The sequence below is a fragment of the Pavona decussata genome, unplaced genomic scaffold (genome assembly GCF_977016875.1).
Source record: "Pavona decussata unplaced genomic scaffold, jaPavDecu1.1 SCAFFOLD_72, whole genome shotgun sequence".
Classification (NCBI taxonomy): domain Eukaryota; kingdom Metazoa; phylum Cnidaria; class Anthozoa; order Scleractinia; family Agariciidae; genus Pavona; species Pavona decussata.
The window spans coordinates 655,184-674,179 of NW_028145491.1; the positions used below are offsets into that span (position 1 = coordinate 655,184).

At 40.3% G+C, this 18,996-nt stretch overlaps 3 pseudogenes across 1 annotated transcript; 1 reads left to right on the forward strand and 2 right to left on the reverse strand.

The window, feature by feature from the left end:
* Positions 1-243: 243 nt before the first annotated feature.
* On the reverse strand, positions 244-1,627 carry LOC146476809 (uncharacterized; annotated as a pseudogene).
* A 174-nt stretch (positions 1,628-1,801) lies between these two features.
* On the reverse strand, positions 1,802-11,001 carry LOC146476810 (ATP-dependent DNA helicase PIF1-like; annotated as a pseudogene).
* A 2,128-nt stretch (positions 11,002-13,129) lies between these two features.
* On the forward strand, positions 13,130-18,804 carry LOC146476811 (uncharacterized; annotated as a pseudogene). Its single transcript, XR_014865456.1, has 8 exons — positions 13,130-13,376; positions 13,620-14,372; positions 14,449-14,503; positions 16,005-16,336; positions 16,875-17,163; positions 17,483-17,711; positions 17,827-17,952; positions 18,179-18,804. The product of XR_014865456.1 is annotated as an uncharacterized LOC146476811 (transcript).
* The last annotated feature ends 192 nt before the right edge of the window (positions 18,805-18,996 follow it).

Below are 18,996 nucleotides of genomic sequence, written 5' to 3' on the forward strand. Positions count from 1 at the left end.
GAGCGTGCTATCACCTTTGGCCCTGCTTTCCCGTGGATGGTCACATATGTTTTTCGTATTCGAACAGTTGGCAAAGGACATGCACAAACTGTTTGCTTTGGGATTCATGGGCCAGTTCGATGTTAGTAACATTAAACAATTTCAATTACAAACAATTAAATTATAAAGTGTAATAGTGGTACAAGGGTAATGCACTTTTCTCATAAAATGTAGAAATGCGGTTTCTAGACTTATATTTGCCTGCTAATCAGATTTTTCTTTTGGGCATTTGAAGGAAACGACCTTTGTTATCTTTGTTCTTTGGAGATTGTAAACCAAACAAACATCTTTTAGAGACATCAGATAGACTTCGATGTTGTCTGTTTTATCTTTTAAAGACAAGTGAGATCCAGCCAGCAGGGCTTCTAGTTGCTTGGTGAAAGGCAAGATCCAGATATCTTGGTTGGTGTTTCCTTCTGAGTCGGTAACGCAAATTTTTGCTGAAGCCTGAAGTTTGGTATCCTTTGACATCTGTCGTTTACCACAATTCTCACATTTCAGTGTGGTGCATGTGAATGATTCCGCATCGTTTAATCTTTTTTTGCATACTTTGCAGGAACAAAATATCTTCAGCTTTGATACCAAATTAAACTCTGTGGCGGTTATTTCTTTTTCTGGACTTTTAAGCATACCTGTTCCAGTCAGTGTTCCAACCGTTTGTGTTGTAGGAGTTGCTGTCGTGCTTGGTGATGTACTCAGATAGGTAGATCCTTGGAGAGTCGTCACTGTGAGGTTGGTGAAGGAGTATGAGTTACCAGTTGTTAAGGTATGGACAAGTGGTTCCCATATGTGAATCATGGATGAGCCAGTTTTGTCCTCTAACACACAATCTTCTTTTACATGGGTTGTTGCCCCAGTGGATCTGAGAACAACAGCCTTAAGATCTTCTTTTCCCATAGTGAGGGAACCACTAATATTTACTTTCTGGTTTGGGTGTAAATTTTTACTTCTGACACAGTAACTGACGTGGCAGCACTTGATTCTGCCGCGCTTTCAAGCTTTGGTTGGTTGATGTAACTAATTGGCACATCTGATAAGCCTGCCTCATGTAGTGCTGACTGTTGGTTAAAAATGCATTTGTTATTTTCTTTTACAACAATGTTCTTGAGCTGTACTGGGCTCTTTGTATCCTCAATATGTCTCAAGGAGTCGTGGGCATGAAGATTAAAGCCTACAAAACGTTTCACTTTAGTGGGTGAAGTTTGAAGCTGAAACTTGTACCATTGATGCTTTGTTTTAAGGGACTTCTTAATTGGACTGAGGTTGTGAATAAACCCGTGCTCAGTCGCTGCAAATAAATAATAAATATGGGTAGAATATCAGTGAGAGAATTACGTTGAATTGCTTTGATGATGATGATGATGATGATAAATAAGTTTGTGAGTTTGGATATTTTAAGGAAATTATACATTGCAGGTAAGGTTTGAATTATTAGGGAGTTGGCATAAGCACTCATTATTACAGAGGAAAAAAACAACAAAATGGCCTCTACCTTTTACAGATAGAAAAGTCAGGGGCCAAGGGGCTTGGGTTGCCAAATACAGGGACACCAGTTGTCCCTGTGAAGGTGGAGACTAGTTAGGTGCATGAATACAGTGTACTTATTAGATGAAATTGCAACACTTAAAATAATTCCTTTTGCTTGCCACTGTCTGCAACAAAGAATGTTTTATTAACAGAATGCGTAAACTCAAACAAAGAAAAAAAGGGCAACGCAATGAGTTGTATTTGGATGTTTGCTTTAGGTTTTGCAGAACATGTTTTACTGGATAAAGTCAAACTTATTTAAGATGTGCATTTTAGAAGTATTTTTAGATAAAGAATCAAGTTTATTTTCCTCTAACAATCTATATTTCAAAAATGTTGATTTTTTGGTAAGCTTGCAGCCTTTCAAATAGCATTGGCTCGATTATGAGATCTTAGAGTTTTTTACTCTACCAGGAGCAACGTATGTTATACCAGGTGAATTTTCTGAAGGGCCAAGATCTACCCATGCTTTTTTGACAGTTAGACCTTGGCTCTTGTGAATAGTCATCGCCCATGCTAGCTTTAAAGGAAGTTGTTGTCTTTCACATTTCTGACCTAGGTTTTGAGAAATCTGGGTTATTGGACAAATTGGAACGCATCTTGGAACACTTCCAGTCAGAGAAGGTCCAGTATAGTCTTCATCAAACTGAACTAGAACACAAATAGGTAGGACTGGAGGAGTTTGGCCATCAGCATAAACAAAATCTAATACAGTTCCTAGCGCACCACTGCAAAGACCAACTGTCGTCCAAATGTTCATAGTGAGCATGACTCTAGCACCTTTAGCTAAATATATGACAGGTTCTAATCCTCCCATTTCATCAGAGCTTAGCGTTTGAGCACCACCTGAGTGGCGGGCTTTAATTGTTGCTATTGGCTGGTTCAGATTTTTTAATTTAATCAAGTTCATTTCTGCAACTTTTGATTTCAGATAGGATAGCCTTACAATATTTGTTACATTTCCAGGAGTTCTAGATAATGTCTGCCAATCTGCTATAGTGAATTCTCCATTACATGCTCTATTTAGAAGATCTCTAAAGCAGGCTTACATTAGTCAAACAATAATTACGAAAGTGATCTCACACATTTGCCCCTTCATGCAAGTAATGTGTACAAATACTATCACTGCTAGTGTTTTTTTCCCAAGACTTTAGTAGCGTCTGAATTTATTTTCCCATTCACAATGTGTGCTTGTTTGTTTGAAATAGTGAAAGGATTGAAGCTACCATTAGATGGATAAGCTATTTGCCTTGACAAATATCTCCCCCTAAATCTAAGAAAGATGGTGCTGCAATTTCGGCACACATTCCTAATTTTAATAGATCATTGTGGGCAGTAAGATTGCGAAAGAGTAACAACATAAGCAATAGACACTGTGTCACTAGCAGAACTAGTGCAGATAACTTAAAAAAATTGAACCACTAGCAAATGGGGCTGCTAAAATTTCAAACTTCGAGTTTCAATATCTTCATTCCCCCCATCCCCTTCTTATATTAAATGAACTTTCCCTTAGGGTTATTTACTTCAACTCTGTTTTAAGGGTTTTTCATGTTAATTTTAGTGACAGCCACACTTAAACTTGTGGCCAGAAACATGTGAAAAACAGAAATGATGAATGCAATAGCTAAATATTTAAAGACAATGAATTATTTTGGTGACCATTACTGGAAATGTCAACCAAAATCTCTTATAAGCATAATAAGCTGGGTAAAGTTTGGCTCAAAATTATTTCCACCAAAAAGCAACTTAAGACTTTTTATGTCAAAGCCAGTGTTGTAAGCAGCCTAACCACTGCCCTGAAAAAAAGTTGCTTTCTTTCATGTATTATAATTTGTAAGTAACCGGAAAAATGATAACAATGCTAAGGAAAGAAAACCAGGTAAATGATTTTCGTAACTGAAAACACTTACTACATTTCAATGGGGTTACTTTCCGGCTCTGGCAGCCGCGTCAGAAGTGGCACTGCCATCTGCAGTTGCTGCATTTGCTGTGGACAGTACAGCAGCAGCTGAAACTGTCAACAAGCCACTAGGGCCAGCTTCTGTTGATGCAGTTGAGGTCGAAGTGATCGCCCTATTTATTGATCGACCAAATTCATTTCGTCGCCGAATGCGGGTGCATGGAGGGTATACACACTCCCTCCAAGGGCAATTTTGTCTATGGATGTGCGACACTCTGGTCAACACCCAATGATTTTTACAAACGTTACAAAAATGTGGGCCGGACATTGCAGCAAAATGACGGAGAAAAAGTATACAATGTAACAGTACTTCGCAATAATCGGTTGAAACAACGTCCCGCCTCATTGGTGCCGTCGTCGGCTGGCTCGCAAAATGTTTTCGCGCCAAAAATAGAGCCATACGCCGGCTGTCGTCTAGTAACCCCTTCAGCTCTTTTACATTCGAATTCAACATCACCAGGTGAAAGGATCTAATAAAGTTTTTAGTTTCATACCAATTCCCAGGTAACTGTTTGTCAACGAAAACTCCTGCTGCCCAAAAAAACAAAAACGCGGTTTCAGAATTGTGCATTGCGAACACAACCAATAGGAAATGCTGCGTATGGTTGATGACGAAAGCCTGACCAGCTAAATTTCTGGGGGAAATAGCAGAATAGGTTGAACATTGCATCTAAAAGAGAAAGACAATTTAAATTTCATGCTTCTGGGCACACCGAAGACACATTTTAGCTGCTCTCTCAACGATACCTAACGAAACCTCTGTGTTGAAGATGCACACTCGAGAGCTGGAGCGATTTACGGAAAAGTCCAGATACTAAAATAAGTACTTACATTCCCCAAATTTTGCTCCCTGAACAAACGACACGACACAACATCCTCTCTTCTGTAACCGTTTATTCCAATGCCATTTTCAACCAAATACAGTATTCTAACCCATCAAACTTCTCATCCGATTCGGCAGTTTACAGCATAACAGTCACAAATAAACTGCGATCGATTGAAAGCTCTTTTAGACAACGATAAGTCGGCTTTTATGGTTGGTTAACTATCACTCTGACATAGATGGCGAAAAAAAAATTATAATTTGATTGGCCAGTAATTATAGAATTGGTTTTCCTTTTGCTCGTGATTGGCTAGTTAAAGCAACTTTAATCGCTTTGAAATTCTTGTGAATTAGTTCCGTTCATGATTGGCTGAGGTATTTTTACTCGCGCTTGCGATTGGCTGTGTAATTACTTTGGTGTTGGTTTTACGACACTCAAGTTAAAACTGCTCTAATCATAATAGAAACCCAAGTCTGTTTTAATACTAATAGGTTTTAAATTTTTCTCTCTAAATTGTTTGTTGTATAATAGTGGTCAAGTGAATGAAGGAATTATTGGATAGTAAGCACAAGATGAAGAGGAGCAGAGAGAGAGAGAGAGAGACAGACAAAAATGGCAGGAACTAATGTTGATTTTTGTACAGACCATCTGCCATTTGCTCAGTTTGTTAGCTTATTGTTAGACAACTATTGGGTAATTATAGGTTTAATGTGCAAAGACTTCCTGGTGAGCTGTTCTTGAGATATACTTTTTTAAATAAATGTTCTTAATAATATTGTTATAAAGAAAATATACTAATTACCAGTGTTTCTGCCATTGTTTTGAGTTTGAAGCCATTACCGGCTGATAATTTCAGGAGAAATAGAACGAAAGTTAAACCGAATAAGTGCATTTAGACTAATATTTAGGCAATAAATGCAAGGAAACGGTGGTTTGTTTCAGTAATATTTCGATATAATTCTATTCAGTCTGACAATGATATAGAATTATATCGAAATATTACTGAAACAAACCACCGTTTCCTTGCATTTATTGCCTAAATATAAGTCTAAATGCACTTATTCGGTTTAACTTTCTTTCTGTTTTGAGTTTGCACTGCAATATCTGGAAAGGATTATAATAGTAATTGTCATTAAAAGAAAAGCAGTAAAATGTTGATTTTTCTGGACTACATTTGATATTAATTTTTCATATATTAGGTGTGCTTTGCTGTTATTTCTGCGTTTGTAAGGTAATATTTTGATCACCTGTAAGTGTGTTGATTTGTCTCTTGATTATTAAGGATTCTATAGAAGGTAAGCATGTAGATTACATTATAAAAAAGAAAAAGTGTTTTAAGTCAAGATGCTGGTTAATTCACAAAGGTGTTATGACATTAGTGGGGTATATTTCTTATTAAATGAAGAAAGCTGTAATTTTTCAAAATGGGCGTATTTTCTAACTCTCGTATTATAACTTAACTAATTCTAAAATCAAATTTCACAACATCTTGTTTTAATTGAATTTGATGAGCTAAATCGCATTAAACTGAAATGTGAAAAAAGGAAGTGTAACTGTAAATATTAGTCAGAATGCTGGAAATACCACATTTGAAAATACTTTGTTCTCAAGAGAACAAAAGGTAAATTAAATGTGAATAACGTCAATATTGATTGGCTTATTGTTCTGAGTATCATATGACAGTTTAACTTAATCCAATTCCAACAGGTTTTCCAGAATTTCGTCATCTGTTGTAATTGATGGGTTGATTTGGCAGATTTCCATAAGCTTGTCAAAGGGCTTTTTGAATACAGAGGACCTTATCTTGTTGTCTGGTTTGTTTGCTTCTTGCACATACAATTTCAAAGACCATTGGGGCCATTTTCATTGTCACATTGCAGGTACTGCATATTGCCAAGTTGCCATTAGTATTAATTTACTTAATTAGGAAAATGAACGATAAAACGTAACACAACGTTTCGACAAGTTCATGAGTATGTAGTGAGTATGTGTTGAACATCGATGTTTACCTCCGTAAAGAAGAGGGCCAACGAAGAATCCATGGTTTAAGTTATGACGTTGTTTCAAAATGCTTACACCTTTTATGAATAAACATCATCACGTATTTTTTGATAATTTCTTTCGTTCAGTTAAATTACTTAGACATTTGGAAGCCCAGAACACCTACGCTTGGGCAACAGTAAGAACAAATCAGAAAGAATTGCCCCCTTGCGCGCAACAAAAGCTATGCTCAGGCCAGAGAGTTGTTAGCCATAAGCAGAACATCGTTTTTACTAAGTGGCATGACAAGCGAGATGTAAGTTTAATTAGTACAAATGTAAACCCTTTGGATCAGATGTTGTGACCCAGCGCCGGGATAAGCAGATTTGGAAACCTCCTGTAGTGGTGCTGTACAATTCGAACATGGGCGGCATTGATCTTGCTGTTCGAAATGGGTAAGTATTACACCATAGGGCGTTCGTCTTATAAGTGGTATAGGTATTTGTTTTGGTTCTTGATTGATCTTTCTATTTGTAATGCTTTCGTCTTGTGCAATTTTTTCGGCAGGGACAAGGTAAAGGTAAGCTAAAGCAAGCCGCATTTCGCACAAGCCTCACAGCACAGTTTGTTGATGGCTTTTGCTCACGCACGAGCACCGCAAAGCGCCGTAAGATCGAGACGCTTTCACTTTCAGCTGAAAATGCTGGCAAACATTTTATTGAAAAAATCCAGGGTAGGAAGCGACAGTGTGTAAATTGTAAGAGAGCAGGAAAGAAAATGCCCAAAGGTCATCCGGTTGAAAGCTCTTTTAAATGTCTTCAGTGTGATGTCATGCTTAGCAAGGTAAGTTGCTTCCAAGAATATCTCAACGCCGATAGCTGAACGTCTTCCTTCGCACCTGAGTCCTCGAACATTCAAGGAAATCACTATTTCTGCAAAGTTAAAAACTTAGAATACACAATTAGTATGTAAAGCGACTTGATGATATTAATTTAGTTTACCTTTTACTTTGTAGTTGGCTTTGGTTTGGCTGCCAATTTTATGACCTTGAATTTCTATTTTCTAAAATGCCATGCCGTAGCTCGATAATTTCTGATTTGATTAAAATGTTTTGGTTTTTTGTTTTGGCACCGGGAATATAAGAGATAAGTATTCATAACACCGAACAGGTCCTTACGGTGTGTAGCCCCTGCGTACACCACGGGGAACTATTCGGAGAAATGGTCTAAAAGAGGAATTAGTTTAGATATCGGAGAAAATCTACCAAATGGGCACCTGGTGAGCGTGACTCACGTCGTAACGGAAGGGCCGATATGTGGCATCCGGATATACCGCAAAAAGGCGTTCAATTTCCATCTACCAAAAAGCCTGATTTGGGTGTCAGACATGCCTTTTGCTGCGGCCCATGAAGCCGTGCCTATGCGAAAGCTATGTGTTTTGTATCTGGTGAGATCTAAATCACAGAAACGGAGTGCATCCTTTAAGACGCGAGTGAAATAGGCCCTATGCACGGGAGTGTTATCAGGCCGACAGAATAATGGGCCAGCCGCAGTGCCTCGAATAGCTAAAAATTCGAGTAAGTGAAAGACGGGGCAGACAGGTTTATCGCGGTAAACAAGAATATCTGCGGGTCATGAGGGGTCACTGTGTTTGTATTTAACTAGTGATAATTTGATGGCCGTCAAGGTGTCATGGTGGTCCTTCATAAAAGAGATCTGATAAAAATGGATGACATTACGAAGTGCCTGACCCGGACGAATAGTAATTTCTCCAACACGTAAGGTGGCAAAAAAGGCCAATGAACACATAGCTTTGGCTAATTTCTGCTGAAAGTGCGAGGATTGCGTAACATCCAAAGCTTGTAAGGTGCGTTCTAACAGCGGTAATGTGATTGGTAACCGTGAATCGGTGTCTGCTGGTTTAAGGTTGGAGTAACCTCGTAACATTAATTTGACTTGTTCTGATTTTGAAGGGTCTGGCAAGTTGGCCAGACGATGGACGTAACCGATGGCTGACAGATATGTCAGAACCGTGGATGGGGAATAATTAAGCTCATACAGATGAGCGGTAAAAAGAACTAATATGTCGGATTGTATGGGAAGGCTTAACTGGTGATTATTAAATTGAGTTCGCTCAAATTCTTTAAACAGTGTCCATGGATGCCGGTACGTGCGCACTGATGATGGACTCAAGCTAGCCTCGAACAACTTGGTTAGTGTAGGACCCAATTTGCCGGCTGTAGCTCGGGTGGTATCGGTGTGGGAGCCTGATCCACGCCGTGAGAAAGGCGTGTGAATTTGTCCACCTGCAACCGAGAGAGACTATCAGCCAATATATTCTTGCTGCCGGCGAGGTGTCTGGCTTTGAATAAGATATTATATCTAAGGCAAGTTAATACCAGTTGGGGGAGCAATGAGAGCAACTCTTTATCTTGAGCGGTTTGTTTGTTGATGACGTGAACGACGCTTTCGTTATCGGACACAAAGATCACGTGTTGGTTCTTAAGGTGATCACACCACATTCTTAGACCGAACACGATAGGAAACAATTCTAGAAAGGAAATATCTTTAGTTTTCCAATAAGCCGGCCACTTGCCAATGCCCAACTGGTTCCAAAAATTATGCCGTAACCCTGTGACTTTGCGGCATTGAAATAAAAATGAAGAGCGGGTGACATATGCCAGGCTTCCTCGAGAAAAAATAATTGACAATTAAACCCTGCAAGAAACTGATGCCATATACACAAATCTTTCTTAACTTCCTGAGTCAACCGTATGTAATGTGACGATCGTTTAATACCTAAGGTGAGGTTAATTAAGCGACGACGAAATACTCTTCCTGGTACAACGACGGAACACGCAAAGTTCAGTAAACCAATCAGGGATTGAAGTTCACGCAATGTGACTTTTCTTTTCGTCAGAAAGCCCTGAATTGTGGTCACGCATTTTTCCACTTTTTCCCAGGGAAGCCTAGCTTCATGCCTGTTGCAATCTAGTTCTATTCCCGTAAACGCAAGAACTTGTGAGGGGCCTTCTGTTTTTTCTGACGCCATTGGAACCCCTATATCTGCACATGTGTCCAGAGAGCGTTGAAGATGAGTGCCACAAGCGGCCATGGACTTATCAATTATCAGAAAAATCATCTAAAATATGTATTATATGTGGGATGCCCAATTTGTGCTTGGCAATCCATTCAAGCGCAGAACTTAGAAATTCAAAATTCCGGCACAAGGAGGCGGCTTCCATAGGAACAGCCTTGTCGAAATACCACTGCCCATTCCACTGGAGGCCTAATAAGTGATAGTCCGAGGAGTGAATTGGTAGAATGCGAAAGGCGCTTCGGACAACTGTTTTTGCCATGGCACATCCTTTTCCTAACTGTTTAATGATATTGATTGCATCATCCACTGTGGCATATTTGACGGAAGAGAATTCAACCGGGATGAAATTGTTAACCAAGCTAGCGGGAGGAAAGGAGAGGTGGTGGATCATTTGGTTTCCCCCGGGAGTTTTCTTAGGAATAACGCCTAAAGGCGAGACAAAGAACGTGGAGAATGGGGGGTTTGTAAAGGGGCCCATGATGCGACCAAATTCCCTTTCCTTGGCTAGCTTACTGTCCACAATGGTGGGATGTGCATAGGCAGATAACAAATTTCCATGATGTAACTGCAACGCTGTGACCATGATAATGTAATCGGAAGCCAAATGAAGACCCTGTGATCAATCCATGAAGTAATTTCTTGTTGTAGCCTTGGAGATAGAACGCTAATTTAGGGACCTTAACTGGAGTGGGAAATGGCATTGGCGGCTTGAGTGGATTGCTTTGCGGTGACGGGACGTTCCCCGGCTTGTTTGGAACTATCATGTTTTGGGTTTTGCTGGCAGCGGGAGACTGGATGATTGTTGCGGCATTGATAACATTGGTGCTTAAAGGAACATCCTTACATTTTTGCCCGTTGTGGAATCTCCAGCAAAACCCTTTGGGAAAGGGCGGCCTGTTTGTTTTACTGGGCACCCGGGGACCTGAGCCAACCTTACTTTTGTTGAGATGTGCTCATAAATATAGCTCGCTATGAATTTGGTCCCAGGGGAGGCACTCTGTCTCAACTGGCAGAAATTATCATCATAAAACTTCCAATTAGCGGACTGAAAGGCCAATTTCCTAGCGATGAAACAATATTTCATTAGACTGGGCGCTTCGTTCGGATACTTTTGAGTATATCTGGCCACGAAGGTGTTAAATACCATGGTCCATTGCTCAATGTTCTGAATGTTTTGCGCCTGACATTCGGGACCATGGACACGGCCGTATTGCCCTCATTATTCTGAAATTTTAGTAGGTATTGCCCTTCAGTATCTTGGGGAGAACACAGGGTAGAGAAATCCACAAACTCGCCTGCCCATATTTTATTGCATATTTTTTCGGTCACCCTATGGGTTAAGGGTACGCTGGCTGAGATAAATGGGTTCTTACTAGTGACAGGGCGTTCTTCTGTCTGTACTCTGCCATTTGTTAAGGACTGAATGACTTCTGAGGTTGAGGCCTGCACTAACTCCTGGACATCGCTTTGAGCAGATGTGGATGGGTGCCCCGGTGGTGCCGGGGGATCCGGAATGAACTGTACTGGAGAGCTTGAGGAGGCTCGTTTGGTTTTCCATGGTCTGCAGTTCATTGTTCACCGCTGTAGCGACACTTTGGCTTATTGTCTCTATAAGGTCTGGTGTTAGGCGAGCTGTATAAGAAGGTCCGGGAGCGGCTGGGCGATCTTCCCGCCTGCGCTTCGGCACTTAGCCTGTTGGTCCCTGGGTTGGGACAGGTCGTTTACGTGGCGGCATTCTGTATTAGTAAAATTAGGTAGTCTACATGAAGTAATTTATACTTACTGGGTTTTAATGGAGAAGCGCTCGCACCCCAAGATCTTACGCCGTGAGGGAAAATGCGCTTCAGGTTACTGGTTGCATACTAACAAGGTTGTGTGACATATGTCTGCTCCCTGAATGAGATTAATACATGGGTGTGGCAACTAATGTGCAAACAGGCTCAAAACAAAACTACTGCCCCAAATAGAGACAGCAGGTGTACAAAGTACACAGCGGTATTATACATGAATGGCATGGAGATATATCTCTAGCCGCAAGGATCATAATAGTAGTATACCGCGGAGCGTTTAACATAAAAGGTTGTCGAAAGAAACAGGTGAGCCCTGTTCCATACAACTAGTGCCTAATATACAAGGCAAATAACGACTGTAAACATACAGAAGTGCCATCCCAAACGTATAGGGAGTAACAATGGGCAATCGCCTCTCTTGTAGTCGTAAAATCTCTAAGTGACTTTTGTCTTTAAGAAGGGAAGCTAATCCCAAAATGGCCAGTTTGGAGTTGCAGATAAACAAAAACCATAGTGTCCGCAACAATCATTTCTCGGATTAGAAAATTGTATAAAATGAAAGGTATTTCCGGGGTGTGAAATGTGGGCGAGCGCATGTTCCCTCATGATGCGTCAACAACATTCCCATTGATGGGGCAACTGACATAGTACAAAGGACAAAAGCGATAATGAATTACTTTCTCTACATATGTTAGCTAGTAAAGCAAGTCATTGGCCTCGCAAGGCCGCCAGGATTGCCCCCCGGTAACTGCGATAAAGGGCTTTGTTCCCGGAATCATGTAAATGTATCCCATCAGAAAGATAAATGTTGATAGCAGGATGGTAAAGCCCGCGGTGACGCTAAACTCCCGCAAATGGGACGTTGGCGAGAGCCTTCACTAAATAGCGGTTTAAGCTATCCACTTTGTCGTTGTAATAGGGAAAGGGTTGATTTGGTCGCAGAATTACTTTACACACCATGATGTAACGAACACTACATTGGTGGTACGATATTTCCACAAACGCCTCTATTGCTAGTCCCATGGTCTCAGCATCGCTTGTTGTATCACACAAGTCATTCGAACCAAGCTCGAGAATAACTATATCTGGAGCCATATCCGGAATAGTGAGGAGGTCCAGTCAGACCAATTTGACCACCAATACCCAGCATACAAACTGTACACACATCGGACACTTTGAAATCCAGGGCGAAGTCAGTGTTCTGATAAGCCTGTATGGCAATAAACTGCTTATGTCTTCGTACAAATGAATGGCCTAGAATGAGCACCCTTGGTGTAAGCGATGTGACATTAGAGAAGGCCATGTCCTCAAGTGGGGATGTTAAAAACGTCTAAAAATACTTAACTGAAGTGACGAGTTTCCCTTGGATATGCGCCTTAGTTCACTGTTGTATGATCTAGGCCAAAGAGGACAAATGATGGTCTAACCGAGCCTTATGTAGGGTAATTAGGTAGAGTATCTCCTTACTACCACCCGAACAGAAGCCACAGAACAGATGCACTGAGAAGGCGCATAAAATCATTTATTTGTTAAATAAATATCCTTTTTGATTAACAAAGATAATATAGAATGTTAAGAAGTAAGCAGATTTAAAGTTAGCCTGCAGAGCAGGCACTTTTGGGTGTATTCGAACGCGCGTTAGAAGGCCGCCATTTTGGATGCATAGAGAATTGGGACTAGTGGAGGAGGGGCGGGTGAGGGGCGTGGCAGTGAGGGAAAAAAACGCCTGCCAGCAAAGCCTGTAAAATCGGTGAACACCCCCTAATTAGTCGCGCTGGACAGCTTTACCGTAAGTGTATAAACAGCCAATAAAAAGCAAGTTTATTTTTATTGGAAGTGAGAAGTTTTACTTTCGACAAAAACATGTGGATTTGAGAAGCTGTTGTGGCGCTCAAGATGCGAAAAAAGTTATGTCGGGAGGTCGCTGTGAGCGCTACAGGATTTGTAAAAGTTCTTTTAAAGTGAAGTTTGGGAACCTCTCCGGTAAACAGTTTTACTCATCCTCTCAAAATCTGTTTAAACAGTCACAGCGGAAAGATTCCTTTGGAATTGTGCTTGTGGACGTTTGCCGTCAAGTTGGATTGGTTTTCTTGGAGGATCCTGAAGTATATTCGGATTGTGTTTGCAACCACTGTGGCCGCAAAATTCTAAATCTTGGTCATTTGTTCGAGTAGATGAAAGCTGGAACCTGCCCCACACTAAGTAATACATCTATAAAAATTACTAAATGTACGCTATCAACTCCGGAGAAAGCGAGTCCTTCATGGAGAAAAGGGAAGCTTGTGCGGGTTAATTCGCCAGCAGCCAGTAAACCTACGTAAATGAAATCGCCTAACAAATCGCGGAAGTCTCTCTCATTTACCGGAGCAAATTGTACTACGTCAATTCCATCACAAAAAGAAGATGAAGTATTGAGAAGACTAAACGTGAATTACTTACCACCAACAGGACTTCAGGTAAAAGTTGTGTACGTGAACCGTTCGGGAAATGTGACGGTGAGAATCCCGCGAGACGACCAAACCAAAACATTGGTGAAAAACCTTGTATGCAAAAACTGGCGTGAAGTGTCCAATGCTGTCTTGAAGCACGAAGAACTAGCACCTGAAGTAAACAGTAGCATCCGCAAAGTTTTATCCAAAGAATTTAGAGATTATCTGAAGTCGGAAGCAATGCTTTGCGCGAGAAATCCAGATGAATTGGCGGGTTTCTCCAACAAATTGTTTATGGAGGAGGTGAGAATTTACTGCCCTTTGTGGTTTAATTGTGTATTCGGAGCAAGTGGTCTCTTTCAGGAGGAAATATAGGTTGCTGGAAGAAACCTGAATTCACTTGCTCTTGCCACTGCAGCACTGGCCCGTTTTCGAAATCTTCATGCATCAGCAGTCCACTACAGGATTTCGACCATACTATTTCACAGTGGTGTCAAACATGACGACCTCAATCGTCTGAATCGTTTGGGAGTGTGCATGTCTCCAGATTCCATTGTTCGCCTTCAAAGCAAAATGATCGAGCAATTGGAAGGCAAATTGAAGATATGGAAGGCTTCAATTGAAGAGAATTGCAGTGCCATCAAGTTGGTCCAAGAGGTGTTCCGGAAACAAGCGGCCCAGTCACAACTGGATGTAAGTCAGACGTGCCTCGAAACTTACAAATTCTAAGGGACACAAGTATTTAAAAAAGCTCTTGGATGAGGAGAAAGCTAAAGCAAGCCTTGAAGCACACACTGCAGGTTGTATGGAAACTGTCATCAGGAGATTGGAGAGTACTAAACTTCCCTTGTACAAGTGAGTATTTCTTTATACCACATCAACTGATTCAAATTTAGTTTTACTTATTCTCATTATTTTTGCGACTTAATGATTTCCTTTTAGATAGTCAATAAGATATTTTTGTGAATTCATCATTTATTGCTTTTTCTGTTTCCCGTAGTTTCAATGTTTTTAGTAATTATGCTAGCATGACAACTTCACGTCGATTTAAGTGTGTACCCACGTTTTGTGGGTCGTTAAGTATTCATATATTCATGCTATTGTTTAGACTCATTGCCGATTCATCGGTGTTCACGTCGGATGTCACTCGGGAATGTAAGACAACTATAGAAATCGGAAGGCCCTTTGAGGAAATGTGTGACAATTTCCTTTTGTGAGAACGAACAATAGCTCAGTTCGATTCACAAAAAAAAAGTTTTTTAAAGCTGTCGGACTGCAACTTTTCTTTGATAATCTCTAAACTTTTAAAGTTTATTTTATGCTTATGATCAAGCACGCGCTTATCGGAACGATCTCGAATATCAAACGTAAACACGGCTGTTAATATCAAGAACTCAGGATGCTCAGCGCGTGCAGTAATATAAAAAATCCAGGCCTCGTTTATTTAAAGAAGAAAGTGAAATTCACCAAAGAACTTTTTTGCTTTGTAGGGAATAACTTCAATAACTCAAAATCAAAACGAGAAGGAGCAGTCAGCAGCGGAACTGTCAGACGGCGCGTCGTTGAGAAATCTCGACCACAGAAACTCATTCAGACCACATTTTACAGCCGTCAAATTGACCTTCTCGTTAAAAAAAAATACAATAAAAAAGAAACGTTTTCGGGATGAAATTTCGTTCAGGACTCTCTGCAATAATACATGTACCTCCGGGAATTCACACACGCTTCGGACGGAGACGGCTTCGCATAAATTAACTTTGCAGTTTGAACTGCCGATCAACAAACAAACATCGAACTTCGGCCTACATTGACCAAAAAGCCTCGTTCAAGATCTCTTTTTGAAGCTCTCAAAATGCTCTATTTTCATAAATACAAATCGAACTTGGAAATGTTTTGCGAAAAAAACTAAATGCATGTAAAGCCCCAAGTCATTCTATGCAGTTTATTCACACATCAAGAACAAAAGGATACGATAATAAACTCTGCCGCTCGTGGTCGCATAATTGCGCTATTGTTCCATTCCTTTGAAGTCGCTTTAGGTCCTCATCCAAAAGATCTCACCTTTTTCCAAACGAATAAAACCGAACTTATTCAACACGTTTTCGGTGGCTCCGAAGTGAATGCCCAAAGGACTAAAAACGAGCCTTCAAGCTACAAAATCCAGCGGTTTTTCCCATTTCTGAATGACACACTTAAATCGGCGTGAAGTTGTAATGAGGTTTTTTAGGCTATGGGAGCTCTATATGACATCAAATAATTTGGAGAATTCAGGATAATCAAGGACTGTACGAACCCATTTTTTAATTATTAAAATTCTAATTAGGCAATGAATAATTGTGCACTTTCTAAAAAACAGGTTGGTGGGAGACAACATTGATTACGAAATTCATGCCAGAGTCCAGTCCCAAAAGTATCTCAACCGCTCCATTCACTGGGCACATCAGTTTGCAGTGCTAGATCGAGTTCAAGATCCTCAACAGCCATAGTAGCAAGAAAACAGTCAGCGACATTCAGTTTGTAGAACTGCTGCCAGATAAGGATGTCATGGAAAACCTTGCCAGAAATTGGGCTGTTATTGTCAGCCGGGTGGTAACAAAGTATCTGCCTGCATTTCAATCATTTAGAGATGTAGTTGTCATACACATACCACATGAGTACTCTAAGGAGATGTCTCAGAAATCCAACTCGGTACTTGTAGAAACTTTACAACTTTATTTGCATTTCAAATGATTATACACTTAATGTATGGTCCCAAGGGAAACAGTTTTGTTTTCCCGATAGTCCTAATGTTCCCTAGACGAAGTTGAGGGAAACATTAGGACTCGAGGGAAAAAAAAACTAACTAGTTTCCCCTAGACCTTCCCTTCAAGAATCACAGTAAAACAAACAAGCAAACAACTGAGAGGGCAACAACTGAAATTGTGTCCCGATTTGTATTTGATCAGGGGCACGTGACCAAGGATCAACCAATCACAGTGCTCGTTTTGTTGAGTGAAAGTCTAGGTTTATAACAATACTTATTTATTACATCACCCTAATCAAAATTAATTTAGATAACTTTTTAGACACTTTTATTTTAAAAACACTTCCCTGATTGATTGCATAGCTTTTTTGATGTGTTTTGGATTGTGGTGATAGCTAGTATAATTATTTTAATTATCTGTCACTTGGCCAATCCAAGAACAGTATCTTAAACTATTGGTGAATATACATTTCTGTTTTTAAGTGCTTCCTAAGTATGCAATTCCTCAATCCCAATGTTTCTGGGGAGATGGCTCAACTCCTTCAGCACAACCAAGAAAATTATGTGACCTGCTTAAATAAAGGAACAACCAAGACCATTGAGCAAGTATCTCTCCACGGGGACCAGCTTTTTGAAGAACGTGCACAAAATGTCATCTGGACCTACCGAGATGGAGTGAATGATTACGAGAGGCTTCAAGGCATTGACACAGAGTTTGCAGACTGGCATGCTAAATACGCTTTATGCAAGGTAATTAGAGACTGGGCAGTCTGTAACTGAGGCATTATTTACACTCACACAAATCACATTGTTCAGTTACAGACTATCATTAGACCAACATTAGGGGTTGTAGCTTAGTACTTTTTTGGGGCTACAGAAAATATCCACACCCATATGGAAGGTCACTACAATGCCTGGTGGAAATATGGTCAATCAATCTTAGGATTAAGTACTGAGTACTGACTGCCCGGAATAACCTTTTGGACTAGCGGAGATAAAACAAACAAACAAACAGAAGTTAAATTTCACTGCACAGTATATATGTTAAAAGAAATTCAGGAAACTCAAAAAGGTTAATCTTTTCTTTGCAGATAAGCCAGGGATAGCCATGCCTTATGAATGTGTGTCCAAGCAGACAAGAGCCACATGGTTGTTGGAAGTTTGCAAAGAAAATGTCCTGAAATTTGTGTTCAACAAAGATGAGTTGGCATCATTGGTTGAAGAGACCACGGAGCTGGAGGCAGTAAACCAACAATCTCGGTGGAAATGTCGTGCAGTTGACTGTGAAATGAGTTATAAATATCACTCTGGACGAGTAAGGTACATGTTCATGTATACTGTTTTTCACTGGCTCATGAAATGTCCTGTGTCTGGATGTATCAAAACAAGCAATTATCAACATAAACAGATGCAAACTTTGCTTTTAAAATCATAGGCATGAAGTTAAGGCACACAAGTTATCATTGGACAGTGGCCATGACATCAGAGACCCTTATGGTTACTTCTACTGTAGGGTGTATTGTGAACTGGTTTTCAAGACCAAGCCTACGAAAAAACAGGTGTGGTTCTTTTGATAGTTAGCATTGTGCCCCTGTCTTCACTCCTAAAAATAACCTGTTTATCTACCTGGTGGTCAGTATTGATACATGGACATCAGCAATCATTTGCAATTTAGAAATGCTTGTACATGTATTTATCAAGTCCACTGCCACCCCTCTAATGTACCCCTCCCTACCATATAGGCCTAAAAAACACTTAATATCATATAACGTCTTATGCCTCAACAGTCATGAAAAACAAATCCACGGAGAAACACTTCCAGCGGACAGCACCCTGCAAGAAGAAATTCAAGAAGACTACAAATTCAACTATCACAGTGCCAAGCTAACATTTGGACTTGTATTGCTTAAATTCAAGGATGCAGTGAAAGAAGGTGATGGTGGTAGGCTATTTGATATTGTACAAACTAGCTTTACTACTCTACAAGACCCACGGTCACTACAAGTATGCATATGCTGTCCTTTTATATTTTGTCAAGTGCATTATAATCCTTCCACCATCACAGGCACTCAGGTTAAAGTGTAAATCTTGATGAACATAATGCCAAAAGAACTGCTGGAACATTGGAATCAAGGCAACTTGTTTGCCAAGGCAACTTGTTTGCAAGTCTGTTGACCGAGACTACGATCTGAAGGAACAACATTTCTCCAGGGGCAACCCCAGAGAGGAAGAGGCTGTTTTCCAAATCATCACTGACCTACTGAGCAACGAAGTTTTTACTAAGGCGCCAGGCCATGAGGGGTATGCTTCATTCCCGAAGTTTAAAAGGGACCTTCTGCATGGCCTTGACTACAGAGATTTACACAAATGGTTATGAGAGCATGTTGATTTTTGGGGATCCATATACCAATAAGCACGATAGAAATGGTCATTGGTGTGGCATACAAGCTTGCTTACACGGCAAAGTTATTACATTGTAAACAAATCTGTTGTATGTTTAACACTTGAAGTATTTAAAATTTACAAATTCTGAATGTACAAAGTTCTTAAAACATAGAAGTCAGACCATGACTAGAAGAGATGAATGTTTGGGACATTTTAGTCT